Below are 17,144 nucleotides of genomic sequence, written 5' to 3'. Positions count from 1 at the left end.
AATGGTGTTTCTCTTTTTACCTCTTTCTGCCATAATGTGTTGGAAATATATAGAAATGCTGATGATTTATGTGCATTTATTTTGTATCCTGCAATGTTGCTAAAGTTGTTGATTATTTCTACTAGATTTTTAGTTTATTCTCTAGGATTTTTTAAGTAGATCATCATATCATCTGCAAAGAGTGACAGCTTAGTCTCCTCATTGCTACTGCTAGTGTTTCTAGTACAATATTAAATAATAGAGGTGATAATGGGCATCCTTGTTTTAGACTTGATCTTGTTGGAAAGGCTTCTAAATTATCCCCATTGCATATTATGCTTGTTGATGGTTTAAGATATATACTGTTTATTATTTTTAGGAAAGGACCTTCTATTCCGTCCCCCTGTGCTGTCCGCTGTGTTTGATCTAGTTTTCTTTCCTCTTGAAGCCCTGCATTCTCTATCTCAATATGAGGAAGCCAAGCTGTCTGCAATCTGGGGTTTGGCTCTCTCTAAGCCACCATCTTCTGGGAGTTTTTGCTGTGTTTCTCTGGTTTTCTCCTCCAGTCACTTCTCTAGTGCCTGTGTTTGACACCCTGAGTCAAGTGCCAGCAAGGCCCTCTCTCACAACCAGTGCACCCACCAGCCCTGAGATTTCCCAGATGCTGGAGACTCCACAGAGCACGTGTGGGAGGCATTCTGGAATCCTGGGATTCTCCTTCTATGCCCTTAGACCCAACAGTTCAATAATTGAAATCTTTTTACCTCTTTAGTTATGCTGCAATAGGGTTCCCCCTGCTCTGTCCCATTATTAGATTTGATCCTCTTTCTTCTCCAAGTGCATTGTTTTCTATCTTGGTATGTAAGGGTGCAGAGCTTTTAAGATTCACTCTAAGTTGCCATCTTCCAGGAAATCCCATTTCCTTTTTAACTTGGTCATGAAGCACTGTGTGAGGGTCAATGATTTTTACAATAAAACAGTAATAAAGTAGATAATGCACATTCAAGAAAGTACCAAAATCCCCCAAATTCACAATAGCCCATTTAATAACAATAGCAAACAAACCCACTATCATAATAGGATTCCCATGATTTGCTCTGCGACATTTAAAACTTATGAACTGATGGATACTTGTCACAAATTCTACAGATGTAGCACATCTTTCAACCTTGGCAAAGATATTTTTAAACAAAATTTATTATTGCCATTTTCCAAAATTTGGCAGAAGAGCCTAGAAAAAACACAAACCTCTGTACTGCTGATGAAAACTGTTTTGGGGTCTTAAAACATCACCAAGAAATCTAGATTGTTCTGGAGGAAGTAAATTAAACTAAAGGGTTAAAATATCATGTGTGCAGGAGGTCCTTTTGGCTTCCTGATATATATATATATATATATACCAAAAAATAGTTCCTACCAAAGTTTATATTTATATATATAAACATATAAACTTTGGTAGGAACTCCTATTTGGTTTTCTACCCTTTAATACAACATTCTTCATAATATGTAAAATAAAACATATCATCTATTCAGAAGGCATCAGACATCCAAAATAATTTCTAAAGACCCCATAAAATTACAATTTAAATTCTTAAGTCATTATATGCTCCAAAGTTGTATACAGGTTGTAACCAGTTGTGATGGAGTCCATCAATCATCATGTATGTGACAATTAACAAAGGCAAAAAGGAATACAAGGCTGTACTAGCAACCTATGACTTTGATGGGTCAGGGGACATATGGGCTTTTACAACTTAAAAAACATTTTGTGTAAGATGTTCATGAGCTTTTTGAATGATATCTTCTTCAGTATAGTCATAGGGCAAAGATTCAAAATGAAGAATCATGAACAAAATAGTATTTATTAGATTAATAACATATGAACTTAAAAAGTTTAAACCTTAAAGAAATCAGCAAACCATAATATGAGCAAATGACAAGGTACAGGTAGTTCAGTAAAAAAAAATCCTTATTCCAATCTGAATACACTTGTTTACTGTTAGGGAGGGGAGAAACTGAAAATGGTTAGCAAATAATAAAACAATGGAGTCTCAAAAGGTTTAAAATTTACCTCCAAATCTCAGTACAGTTCCTTCCCCTCCCCCAAATTTATTATCTATTTGCATTTCTTTTATCAGAGCTCTATAAATGCTGAGCAGAATTTTCACTCTGCATGTTGAGAGTATTTAAGACTTTCAAAACTCTGTCAAAATATTTTACATTGGTCTCTAATTCAAGTAGTTTAAGTAGCCTGTTGCATATTTTGGAGGAGAAATAAACAGAATGGTAAATAATCAATCAAAATACAAACTACTAGTAAAAAGATCAAGCAGAACCAATATACAGTAGTTAGCTCAATAAACTACAGTGTTTCAAGCATGTTTTGCAATAGCATTTTTCCTGAAAAAAGATGTTGAATGGAGTTTTTTAAAGAAAAAACAAAAGGAAAGACCAAAGTACTAGTGAGGACAATAGGGTATTTGCATATGAAGGACTGGCTTTAAAAAAACAAACTGATTTTTTGAGTCAGGAGAGTGAAGGGAAAAGCAGGCTTATTTTCCAAAACTGACTTCAAATCTACTGATTTTGGGGCTATTTGCCTTCAAAAAATGGTAGAGGAGACCTCTTCCTTTGAAAATCCTGAGATATAAGTCTCTCTCACCCAGGAGCCCAGGGTCAGCTTAAGGCTTTGTCTTAAAAAACTATAGAAAGGGGTGTGGCTCAATAGTATGGTTTTGCTTTTTCAACAATGTGTTCACCTGCTGAAAAGGGGCTAGCATAGGTTTGAAAACCCCCATAATGGAGGGAGCGGCTGTGGAGAAAGGGATTGGGGTGGAAGAATTTTTATGCCACCCTCTGGGGAAAAAAAACAACTCAGATTGGCAGACTCTCAGCAGTGGCAAGCAGAGGTTGTAGGCTGTGCATGGAGAGGTGAGGAACTCTTGCTCAAGCAGATGGATAGAGAAGTGGCAGTTGGAGACAGGTGGCAGGGACAGAACAGGAGCTAGGGAGCAGCAGAAGCAGGCACTTGCAAAACTTATCTATGCTATCTATTCTTTTCTCAAAGACATAAAAAAATTCTTTAGAATTCTGTCCCTTCAGGTTGCCAAAAATGTGAAGATTTAAATTAATATACAAGAATTAAGCATTATATTTTTAAAAGTTTATTAATAACAACTAAAGTAAAAAAGCTAAAAGCTAACTAAAAAGGTACTAACCCAGCATGGTTGTGAGAGAAGAAAGTAAGAGAGAGGTAGAGCTTCAGAACTTAATACCACCATTACCATGCAAACATGGAGAAAGGGGAAAGCATACTAGGTAATACAGAAAGGAATTTTGAATGTAGTTTTAGGAGTTCAAGATATTTCTAACTATACAACTTGTAGGGAAAGTTGTATACAAAAGTAAATTTTTGATTTTTTTTATTTAAATATGTTGTGAATCTCTATATTAGCTCTTTGAGGGCAGCGATGATGGTACTTTTCTTTATATTATCAGTAGCTAGCATAGTGCTAGGTGTATAGTCATTAAATAAATGTTTCATAAACTTAACTGATTCATAATCACCTCTGAATTATTATGAAATATGTAATTAAGTCATAATTCAGGGGTTTCCCATTCTGTTCTGTGGATTTCTAGTCTAACTTTGCTTGGTGCCCTGGTTTCCCTTTAATAACCTTGAAGCATTGTTGAGGGTCACAGAAATGATGTAAATCTCCAGTGATTAGGAGGTAATCTAGACAGAAAGTCCATAATGGCTGTTTGTCCTCCAAACACTCATAGGCTTGACCCAAAACCTCAAAGGGAGCCTTCTAAAACTATTTCATGGGGAAATGCTGAAATGCCTCATAGAAATAATGCCATTACATGGACATATAAGTTGCATATTCGTGGGATGATGAAGATGTCTTTGGAAGGTTTTCCCTATAGATTTAGAGTGAAAAAAAAAACAAGACAAATACACACAAAGGTAGAAGAATGGCAGAACATCTTCCAATTCTTAACTGGTAGTAAACACATTGTCTACTGGGCCTTGATGACAAGGTGCTAATCTTCATGTTTAAATCACAAATTTATGTAAACCTATGAAATACAATTTGAGGATCACACTGTCATAATAGCACCTAAAGGAAACATGACCCAGACTCATCCTTTGATGATTCAAGGGTATCCCTTCTGCTGAATAAGATTGTGTGTGTTTTGTATACAGTCCTGAAGTGGTTTCAGTAAGTGAGAATTCTCTGAAGTCTACTTTCTTTTTAATGAATTCTGAAGAGCCCGACTCCCTATTGGGTCATTATAATAAAAGTTAGAGATATCCAAGAATTCTAGTAAGCATCTCTCCACTCTGCTCCCAAAAAATCCTGGAGAATTCTTCTTCAAAGAATTACTGTTATGTATCAGGACCTGAAAAATTTTACCTTCTCTATTTGACTTTCTATACCCAACCTCATTTTGTCACACTACTTTAGAGGTGATAGAAAACCATGCTAAACTTGGAGAAAAAATTTTCATGCAAAAAAAAAAATTGAAGAGATACGAAAGGAGGTTGCTAGGCAAAGGAAGATCAGCAATTGATCATGAATTAGCAAGGGAAAATACTGAGCTACATCCTTACTAAAAGGAAGGGTTAGACTCCTTGTAAGAGGCAAGAAAGGGGAAGAACTTTAATATTTCAGAAATGTGCATAGGAGGATTTTTTTTTAAAACCCTTAACTTCTGTGTATTGACTTACAAGTGGAAGTGTGGTAAGGGTAGGCAATGGGGGTCAAGTGACTTGCCCAGGGTCACACAGCTGGGAAGTGTCTGAGGCCAGATCTGAACCCAGGACCTCCACTCTCTAGGCCCGGCTCTCAATCCACTGAGCCACCCAGCTGCCCCCCCTTTTTTATTTATTTATTCATTCATTTATTTATTTGTTTGTTTGTCTGTTTGTATGTTTGTTTGTTTGTTTGTTTATTTTTTGTTTTAAACCCTTAACTTCTGTGTATTGACTTATAGGTGGAAGAGTGGTAAGGGTAGGCAATGGGGGTCAGGCGACTTGCCCAAGGTCACACAGCTGGGAAGTATCTGAGGCCGGATCCGAACCCAGGACCTCCCATCTCTAGGCCTGGCTCTCAATCCACTGAGCTACCTAGCTGCCCCCCCTTTTTAAATTTTAAACCCTTAACTTCTGTGTATTGACTTATAGGTGGAAGAGTGGTAAGGGTAGGCAATGGGGGTCAAGTGACTTGCCCAGGGTCACACAGCTGGGAAGTGTCTGAGGCTGGATTTGAACCTAGGACCTCCTGTCTCTAGGCCTGGCTCTCAATCCACTGAGCTACCCAGCTGCCCCCATTTTTTAAATTTATTTAATTTATTTTTTTTTAAAACCCTTGCCTTCCGTCTTGGAGTCAATACTATGTATTGGCTCCTTGGTGGAAGAGTGGTAAGGGTAGGCAATGGGGGTTAAGTGATTTGCCTAGGGTCACACAGCTAGGAAGTGTCTTGAGCCCAGATTTGAACCCAGGACCTCCCATCTCTAGGTCTGATTCTCAATCCACTGAGCTACCCAGCTGCCCCCTGACAGGATTTTTGTTAACAATGTGCTAGCATTCATCCAGTAACAATAATTTATTTTATCTTAAATACAACAATATAGAGCTATACCCACATAAAACTCAAATAATGGAAAAATAAGGACTATTTTTAAGGTAGTAGTGACAGTTCACATTCTAACTTTATCTCATTAAATTCTTTCTGGTTTCAACTACTATGCAAAACATATGATATTTCCAAATGAGTCTAGATAAAGGATGGTATAATGGTAATACACCAAACTGTTACATACTTGATCAAGGAGGGAAGTATATTCCCTAATAAAACAGACCACAGAGGTCACCCCATCATGATTCCCTAGTAGCTCATTGTCCTCTCCACAGGAAAAACAAAGAACAATCCCAATAGGTCTTTACAAACCATCTGTTTTTATCAGTACTTTGAAAATACTACATGAAGTAGGCCATCATTTCAAAGGGGAGCTAATTTTCAGAATATCTCCCCCTGAGAAGATGATATAAATATTATAAACCCTGGAAATGTTATTATTATGTAAGTGTGATTATCTAGCATCTTAATAAATTAAATGTTAATCTACAACTAGAAAACTGGCTATTTATTTAAAAAAAGCTACATATCACAGAAAGAATAGTAGCAAAAAGGAATATGGCAAAATATTTTATATAAAAATATTTAATATTTTATAGATCCACAAAATATTGTGTGATATGTTATTAATTTAAAATATATATTATTTTATTTTCTTCTGTTTCTTTGAGATTTAGAACTCCTCCCAATTAAAATTATCTAATCCAGTGTCATGAATTTCATTGGCAGTATGATAAAGCTTAAGAACCCTTTTGCAGAATTAGGTTTTTAAATGTTTGAAATAAATAATTGTAAAGGAATTTCAGTTATACTAAAATACAATTATCAAAAATAATTAAGATCATGGATCTCAGAAAAGAATCACTAACCTGTGGAAAGAGTCAAAATGTTGAAGTATAGTGATCAACCCAGCAAAACTATCCCACCATTTCCTAAAAGTTACTTAAAAATAATGCTTCAAATTGTATTCTGGAGTGGCAGAGCCAACAAAAGTCAAGGTGAGAAATTTTTCCCGTTAAAGACAATTTAGGAGGTCAGAAAAAACAACTGAAACATCAATGAGGTATGCAGCATACCTTTGAGGTGGCTACAGAGGCAACATCTCCTAGAAGTCTTAGTCCTAAGATGATAAGGGGATCAGAACATGGGTAAGTATGAAATTACAAGGAACATTTTGCTGGAACTCTTTGTAGGATTGGGCACTGTGTCACTAAAATTAAACTGCTTACATTCCTACATGGAAAAGTGATAAATGTATCTCTTGAGAATTTTATCAATATTAGGGAAGTTAAGAGTTCACAAAGACAGAGAGCATGGATATGAATTATGTTTGAATGATCTCAAATAATGACAAGAAGGATTCACTGAGAGAAATGGAAATGAAAATGGGAAAATTATCTCACAAAAATACAAAACAGCTTTTATAGTGAAGGGGAGAAGGTTATTTTGCCCAAAAGAGAAGAAGGAAGGGGAGGGAATAAATTAAAGGGCAGCAAGAGATAAAAAAGGGGGAATGGATTAAGGCAGTAGTGTTCTGAAGTAAAACAGACTTTTGGGGAGGGATAAAGTAAAAACTAAGAGAGAAGGAAAAAGAGAAAAAAATAAGATTAAGGGAAATACAAAATAATTGTAATTATTAATTATTAATATGAATGGGATGAATTCACCAATAAAATGGAATTATATAGCAGAATGGATGAGAAAGCACAATTCAATAACAAATTGTTTATATAAGAGACACATTTGAGAGAGAATGGCACTGACATAATGTCAAATGGAACAAAATTAATTATGCTTCAACTGAAGTAAAAAATGAAAGGGCATATGAAAAAAACAAAAGCAAAAATAGACCTAATTAAAAGAGATAATCAAGTTAGTTATATTTTGGTAAAAGTAACTATAGATAATGAAGTAATGTTGAAAAATTTTAGTGTTTCTCAGGGAAAGGTTGGATTTCTCAAATATATAGGGAACTGAGTCAAATTTATTAAACTTAAGAGTCATTCCCCATTTGACTGAAGTAAAAGGAATGTGAACAGGAAATTTTTAGAGAAACCTGGGAAAATTTACATGAACTCATGTAAAGTGAGTAAACAAAGACATCATTGCACACAGTAACAGCAATATTGTAAGGATGATCAACTATGAAAGACTAAGTCACTTGGAATAATGCAATGACATATAACACATAATGAAAATCCCTATTCACATCCAAAGAGGAGAACTCAGGAACTCTGTTTGCTAAATATTTTCATCTTGCTATTTTGTGACATGGCTAATATGGAAATACATTTTACATGATCTCGCATGTATAAGGAGTATCACATTGCCTTTTCAGTTAGTAGAAAGTGGTTTTAAGTTGGAAAAGAATCTAGAACTCAGAATTTTAAGAATATATTAAAAATAAAACAAAAAAAAAAACAAGAGTAGCAATAATGAATTCAGGTGAAGTTAAAGCTGAAATAGATCTAATTAAAAAGACAAACCAGGACACTACATTGTCTTAAAAGGTACTATGGATAATGAAACCTTACTTATATTAATCATATATGCACCAAATGTAATAGAATCAAAATTTTAAAGGAAAAACTCAAGTTACAGATGGAAATAGATAATAATAATAATATAATATTGAGGTATTTAATCCTTTCCCTCTTATAAGTGGGTAATTCTAATCAAAAAATAAATTAGGAAGAAGTTAAGGAGATAAGCTAGACATGATAGGTATTGTTATGATGATAATAACAGATAGTTTGGAGAAGCAAATAAATGTGTCAGGGCCAAATAGAGCTTTAAGTCAAGAGGCAGAGATTGACAGGCTTCAGTGAGGAAAGGAGGGGGCTAAACACTCCTGGCTCTCAAACCCCTTCCCTTCTAACTGCTTCTGCTTCAGTTCGTAATGAAGACAGGAAACTTCTTCTGGTAAGTTTCAGTTATGGCTGAAACCCCAATTGATGTTCCTTTTCTTAAATTTATATTCCTAACAGGTCAGTATGATGAGTATATAGAAATTAGTTATCTAACAGCTGAGGACAGAGGAGATCTTCTTAAACTGGCAGCCAACAGGATTCAAACTACATGTACAGACTGAGTTGTGAGTATCTTCCCAAATAATTATCAGGCACAGATTTGAAGGTAAAGGTTATATTAAGTAATAACAAAGAAAATTAAAAAGGGTAAATCAGGGTTTTAGGATAATGAGAGGAAACCCTGAACTGTTAAGTAGATGCTGCCCTTCCCCCTCCCCACAAGAGGAGATGAAGCATTTAACTGAAACTGGCTCTCTTGCTATTGATAAAAATCTTACTCTCTAATTACTAAGTAATTATATAATTATATTAATGAAGAATAGTAATAACAAACAGGCTAACCCTATGAGTAGAAACTACTGGCTTATGCTACAATGGCCACCTCAGGAGAAATCCAAGTCAGGAGTAGCAAGCAGAGTGTCTGATCACAACCACTCCCACAAATTAACTGTCTCCAACCCTTCTCAACTGCCCCTCACCCAAAGTTCTCCAGGAGGGTCCCCTGGAATTCTGGGTGAGGCTATCCCTGTACCTTTGCAGGGATTCCATGCTTTGCATCTCCTCACAACAGTATCTGGAGAGAATTGTATAGAAATAGAATTTTACATATATTTTCCTCAAAAGGGCATTATACTTTTTTAAAAATTGACTATATGTTAAGATAAAAATTATTATATTTAAATGCAAAAACAAATACTAAGTGTATCCTCTTCAAATTGTAATGCAATAAAATATAATTAATCAGGGGCATTGGAATCACAGAGTAAAAATTAGAGACTAAATTAATCTTAAAGAATGGGTGAGTTAATGAACAAGTCAAAGAAACAACAAATATTTTTAAATAAAGAAGATAATAATGAGACAACTTTCCAAAAATCTATGAGATCGAGTAAAAGTGGTATTTAGAGGAAAAACTAAATATGCTTACAAAATAGAGAAATAACAGATTGATGAATTTGGAATAAATTAAAAACAAGAAATAACAACATTCAAATAGTCAATTAAATATTAATTATAAATACTAAAATATTAAGGTGACACCAATAAATTTTAATATAAAGTAACAATTGAATTGATCAATAAAACTGAGTTTTTTTATGAAAAATAAACAATAAAATAGATAATTTGGGGAATATAGTTTTTTTTTTTAAAAAGAGAGAAGAAAATCAAATCACAAGCATAGAAAATGAAAAGGTTGAATTTACCATTAAAGAAAATAAAATAAAAATAATTTTAGGAGTTATTTTGCTTAATCATATATCAACAAATTTAATAATTTAGGTCAAATGCTAAATACTTGCAAAAATATAAATTGCCTAGACTAATGAGAAAGAAAATAGAATATTTAAATAAAACTATTTTATAAAGAGGAATTGAGCAGCTTATAAAAAGAACTTTCGAAGAAAAAGGATCAGTATAAGATGGATTCTAGTGAATTTTGCTAAATATTTAGATTTCATATCATTCCCATATTAAATTATTTACAGTAAGTGGTAAAAGAATAGTCCTACCAAACTCCTTTTATAAAAAAATATTATGCTGATTCTTAAACCAGGAAGATGAAAAACAGAGAAAGAAAATAATTTCAGAAAGAAAAAAAATCATTAATGAATAAAAATGTAGCAATTTAAAATAAAATATTAGCCAGGACAATACAACTACAACTTACAATTATAAATCATGACTGAGCAGAATCATAATTGACAAGGGCCATGGAGAGGATAACAATCCTTTGAATCGATGCAGAATGACAGAGTCATGTGTGGATCTTGGGACCTGAAAAACAGGCCACAGGAAGGATGGAAACCCCAGTTAGACCGCCCTGTGTGACTCCCTTCTGACCAACACTTTTTATTACTAGAATTTTTGTAATCAACATCTTTAGGATAGTCCCAAGTCCTGTAGTCTAGAAACAGAAATCCCCTTAAAGAAATCCCCTAATCACTTTTTAATTAACCAGAAATTAATGAGTTAATATTTCATACCCTCAGCAAAAAGCAGCATTCAAAATGATAGAAGCTTCTTTTAATCTCTCATGATTTCTGAGAAATGTGGAGGACAGAGGATGGCAATTTAAAATTGCTTTATTACTTAAAATGTTACTTAAATACTTTATTACTTCATTGAAATTGACCCTGTAGTTTTGGAAGTTCACACTTTAATCTACCTTTTGAAATGTGTTGAATACTAGCAGACTGTTGTTGAAGTGATGTTTGGATGAGATTGGGTCTTGGTGACTTTGAATGCTGTTTAGAGTGGTGAGTAATCTACATGAAGAAAGGTGTTGTTCATGCCAGCTCCTGTGTAGCCTTGAAATTTATGCTGTTGGACTTGGAGTGTGGTATGTTATTCACAAGGCAGCAAAAATATATAAAACAAAATGAAAAAAATGAAAATTTTGAGGAGAATATGAAACACCTCATTGATTCAACCAAAGATCTGGAGAACGGAGCTAGAAGAGAAAATTCAAGAATTATTGGTTTATGAGAACATCATGATAAAAGAAAACATTTAGACATCATCCTACAAGAAATTATCCAAGAAAACTACCCTTACATTCTCGAACAAGAGGGAAAAGTGGAAATAGAAAGAATGCACAGATCACCCCATACATTTAATCCACAACTAACAACTTCCAGAAATATTATAGCCAAATTCAAAAACTACCAGACCAAGGAAAAAATATTACAAGCTGCTAAAAAAAGTGAGAAAAAATTACAAAATGTAAAAAAATAATTTTGATTACATTAAACTAAAAAGTTTTGTACAAACAAAAACAATGCAACTAAAATCAGAAGGGAAACAACAAACTGGGAAAAATCTTTGTAACAAAAATTCTGACAAAAGTCTAATTATTCAAATATACAAGGACCTAAATCAATTGTACAAAAAATCAAGCCATTCTCCAATTGATAAATGGGCAAGGAACATGAATAGGCAATTTTCAAATAAAGAAATAAAAACTAATAAGCACATGAAAAAGTGTTCTAAATCTCTAATAATTAGATAAATGAAAATCAAAACACCTCTGAGATTGTTTTGATTTAGCCAACCAGCAGATTGGCTAAAATGACAGCAGGAGAGAGTAATGAATGTTGGAGAGGATGTGGCAAAATTGGGACATTGATGCACTGCTGGTGAAATTGTGAATTGATCCAACCATTCTGGAATGGCAATTTGGAACTATCCTCAAAGAGCACGAAAAGAATGCTTACCCTTTGATCCAGCCATTCCATTGCTAGGTTTGTACCCCAGAGAGATCATAGATAAAAAGTCTTATACAAAAATACTTATAGCTGAGCTCTTTGTGGTGGCAAAAAACTGCAAGAAGGGGGTATGCCCTTCAAGTGGGGAATGGCTGAAGAAATTGTGGTATATGCTGGTGATGAAATACTATTGTGCTCAAAGGAATAATAAACTGGAGGAATTCCATGTGAACTGGAAAGACCTCCAGGAACTGATAAAGAGTGAAAGGAGCAGAACCAGGAGAACATTGTACACAGAGATTGATACACTGTGGTAAAATCGAATGTAATGGACTTCTGTACTAGCAGCAATGCAATGACCCAGGACAATTCTAAGGGATTTATGGAAAAGGATGCTACCCACATTCAGAAGAAGAACTACAAGAGTGGAAACACAGAAGAAAAACAACTGCTTCAACACATGGTTTGATGTGGACGCAATTAGGATGTAGACTCTTAATGACCAACCCAGAACAATTATCAATAATATGGAAATAGGTCTTGATCAATGACACATGAAGAAACCAGTAGAATTGTGCATCGGCTACTGGGTGTTGGGTGTTGGGGGGGAGAGAACAAGAACATGAATCATGTAACCATGGAAAATTTTTTTCTGGAAAAAAATATTAAAAAAATACAGTAGAAGGGAAGATGAAGGAATGGTGGGTACTCTTACTCTCTTAACCCTTATTCTCCTCAGAACTGGCACAAAGTGGGAATAATATCCACACTCAGTTATGTAGGGAAATCAATCATACTCAGTAGGGTAGTAAGAAAGAGGGAAGGAACAAAAAAGAAGGGGACAGACAAAAGGGAGGAGAACTCAGGGAGGAAGGTAAACAGAAGCATAGACATTTGAAAATGGGGAAACATCAAAAGAGAAAGAGAAGGATAAATAGGGGAAATAAGATGTTGAGATCAGAGATAGGAGAAAAGGATCTACTTCTACAGAAATGTTTTCAGCAGCTCTTTTTTTAGCAGAAAAGAATTGGAAAGTGAGGGGGCATCTATCAATTGTGGAATTGTTGAACAGGTCACAGTATATGGTTGTAATGAAAAATTATTGCAGAAAATAAAGTGAACAATATGAGTTCAGAAAATTTTGGAAAATCTTATATGGACTGATGCAAAGGGAAATGAGCAAAACCAGAACAGTGTGTACACAAACAGAAATATTATATGGTGATCTGCTGTTAAAGACTAAACTATTATAATAAAAACAATGTTCCACAATAAACTCAATAGACTTACAAAGAAAAAATAAAAATCTATCCATAGATAAAAAGGAAATCTTTCAATCTGATTACAGACTAAAGCATTCCTTCGTTCACTCTATTTTCCTCATGAGTTTTGTATTGTATATATGGCATATGTCTTTAGTCAGGATATGGGAAATACAGAAATAAGTATTTCATAAAACCACTTTTATAACCTATATCACACTATTTACCACATAAGGGAAACTGATTAAGGAGGAAGGGGAAGAATCTGAACTGCAATCAGAAAACAATTGTCAAAAAAGTTTCTATATATTTAATAAATAAGAAGAGATAATAAGAGATAAAATTTAAATTAACTACAGAATAAAATACTTCAGAATATATCTTCCAAAACAAATCCATAAACTATAAAGAAACACAATTATAAAATACTTTTTATGCAAGTAAAGTCAGATTTAAATAGTTGGACAAATATTAATTTTTCATGGTTAGGCAGAACCAATATAATTAAAATGATAATACTACCTGAGCTAATCTATTTATTCAATACCATCCCAATTAAATTACCAAAAATATTTCATTCAACTAGAAAAAAATATATAACAAAATTCATTTGGAAAGCAAAGTGTCAAGAATATAAAAATAATAATGGAGGAAAATGTTAAGGAAGGAAGTCTAGCAATGCCAGATTTCAAATTATACTATAAAGCAGTAATTATCAAAACTATGTGGTACTGGCTAAGAAACTGAAAAGTCAATTATTGCAATAAAACAGACATAAAACCTGCAGTCATAAAAGATTATACAAACCTTGATTTTGACAAAGGTAAAGTTCCAAGTTTTTTAAATATATCAATAGTTTTTAGATTAAGAAATAAAATTGAATATAACTATATTAAAATGTTCTCATTCATTGTTGATTAGAGAAATGCAAATTGAAACAATTCTGAGACATTATCTCATATCTATTAAATTGGTTAAAATGATAAAAGGGTAAAATGTCCAATGTTAGAGATGATATGCAAGTATAAGGACATTAATACATTGTTGGTGGGACTGTGACTTAATTCAACCATTTTGGACATTAATCTGCAATTGTACTCAAAAAATTATAAATTTTGATCCTATTAGATTTATTTCCTAAGGTGATCAAGGAAAAATATTTTTTTCCAAATAATTTAGAACAACTTTGTAATTAGAATATGTTCCCCAGGACATCAATTCCCAACATTCCACTTTCCTTCTCAGGTTATATGCTAAGGTAGGGAGGATATAAGTTTTGTGCAGCCCTGCCTCTCTATCTCTTTGGCTGATTGCATTTGGTGGAGGTGGTGTGAGGTGAGAGGCAAGGGAGCATTACTCACAGTGGTTTACTTTTTGTTAAATAATTAGATTTGAATTTCTATTTCTTTTAGTGTATTCCCTTTCTATTTCAAGTGGTTATTAATAAACTTAAAAAAAACAATACTTGGGGTTTGGGACATTAAATCTTACACAACTCTTTTTGTGGTGGTAAAGAACTGGAAACTAAAGGGAAGTCCATTAAATGTGGAATCGCTTAACAAGTTGTGGTATTTGATTTTAATGAAATACTATTTTGTCATAAGAAATGTTGAACATGATCAACAAACAAACAAACAAACAAACAAAAAACAACCAAAACCTAGAAATACTTATATGAAATTATGCAAAGCAAAGTGAACAAAACCAGGAGAATGTTGTATCAATAACAATAATAACATATGATGACCAATGGTGAATGACTTATTATTATTATATTATTATATATATTAACAAAGCAAGAAACCAAGGAATTCCAGAGGATTCCTGAGGGAAAAAAGGATATCCACTGCCATTGTAGGAACAGAGGGAGTCTGAATACAGATTGAAACATATCATTCTTCACTGTATTTTCTCCATCAATTTTTTTCTATATTAGGCAATATGTATTGTTTCTTGGAGTGACAAACAGGGAAACATAATAATCTATGTATAACTTATAATATAGGACCTGCCTTTTGGGGGGAGGTGGAGGGTATGGAAAGAGAAGAGAAAAAGAATGAGACATAGATTTTTTAACATAAAAATTGTAGCAAAAAACAATTTCTCATTAAACTTCAAGAAGACAAAAATTTGGAAGATTGGAAAATTAAAACAAAAATTATTATTTATTCAAATTAGGTCTAAATTCTAAAATAATTTCAAAAAGAAAAAGAAAAAATGTATACATTTTTAATGAGTACTCTAAGGTCACAGAAATGGTGAAGAAATAAAGCATCATTTTTCAGAGACAAAAGATGTGAAATATTAGTAATATTGACAGATATAATAACTGTGTTAGATGGTTGTGCTTAATTACAACTACTTTTTATTACAAGGGAAAGAGGAAAACATCACAGAGCTGGGGAATGAAAAAGTATTATGATATAAAAATAAAAAGCCTTTATGATATAAAAAAATAAAAAAAGTAATTTTTAAAAGTTCAGTACTTTCACTGAATCTTCCCACTTTATCTATACCTCATCTGAATCAGAAACAAAATTAATTTATTTTGTTCTCAATCTTTTCTTACTTAAAACTACCTTATTTCTATGTGACACCAAATCCTCTCAAGTCAAAATGAAAAACAAGTTGTCAAAACCAATCAATAACCTGATTTTAATGATTTATTAAACATATTGTTATAGGTTAGATATAAATATATATTCTCCATATTTTCATTGAAGCAACTTTTAAAAATCATATTCAATGAAATTTAGCAATTCATGAAGAAAATTCAGATTCTAGTAAAAGTCCTAGATGGTGGCGTCAAAGAGAAATGAAGGATACACATATATACACATACACGTAGGTACATATTTTAAAAGTATTTATGAAATTTATTATTGTTTTGCAATAGACTAAAAATTCTTAATTATTACCTTTTGTTCTAAACCGTTGGAAAATGTTCTAGGTGCTTTCTATTACATTTGAAGTTCTATAACAGTGATTCCCAAAGTGGGAGCAGTGATGGCCACAGGTGCATTTGGGGGCAGTAAATTACTGTAAGGAGGCGGTGATAGTATGTGACAGGGGGCGCTACATTATATTTTTTTCTGGAAAGGGGGCATTAGGCCAAAAGAGTTTGGGAACCCCTGGTCTATAAGTTTATATATAACTTTAAAGTTCTCATGAGTCATGGCAGACACCGTGTGACTCACAAACATAGTTATGGCCACAAGTAGGCCCTTTCCCCCCCTGTGTTTCTGTCCTATAGTGTATATTTCAAGTAGATAAACTCAGACTTATTAAAACTTTCATCCTATTTCATTGACCAACTACATACTTTTGGACTGTATCTATATGAATAGATATAGAAGGGAATCTGGGAGAAGGGAATGTCAAATTCAGCCAGCATCTAGAAAAACACAAATGGATTGGTAGCCCTTTTTTATGGATCTCAATACACTATTTTGAATGTATTGTGCTTTTTGGCAAACTCCATGTAACATTTCCTCAAGACATTTTGAAGGCAGTATAAATGGCTGATCATGGCTCCTATGCTGGCCTTTTCCAACTTTTGATTTGTAAGACAAGGCTGAACAGTGAAGGGTTGCTAATATAATACAAAGCAGGATATGTGATTTTGCAAAACTCAGTGGAGTGAGCACCTCTACAATCTTGTAGATTCCTTCTGGCTATATTGAGGAGCTCCCATTCAGTGGCAGAGATATTTTGGGTAGTTCTCAGGACAGCTAAGAAATGCTTATAGTTGACTATACCTAAAAGTAGCTAATGTCTATTAATGAGATTGGCACTAGGGAATTTTTCCAATACAGAGCTATCCTGCCAATGTTTTCTTGCCTCAACCTTTCTAAGCCTTTAACCATCCTCACAGAGCTTGTGGAACAAGTAGCCATTGTACCCTTTTTTCCCTGGCACAAAGTATAACTGATAGCTCAGCCTATTGCACTCTATAGTGCTACCTGGGTACTTATATCAAAATAACCAATTATTTAATTGAAGATATATGTGTATGTGCAC

Source organism: Gracilinanus agilis, chromosome 5 (genome assembly GCF_016433145.1).
Source record: "Gracilinanus agilis isolate LMUSP501 chromosome 5, AgileGrace, whole genome shotgun sequence".
In the NCBI taxonomy this organism is placed as follows: Eukaryota; Metazoa; Chordata; class Mammalia; order Didelphimorphia; family Didelphidae; genus Gracilinanus; species Gracilinanus agilis.
Note: the sequence above shows the minus strand (reverse complement) of the source record.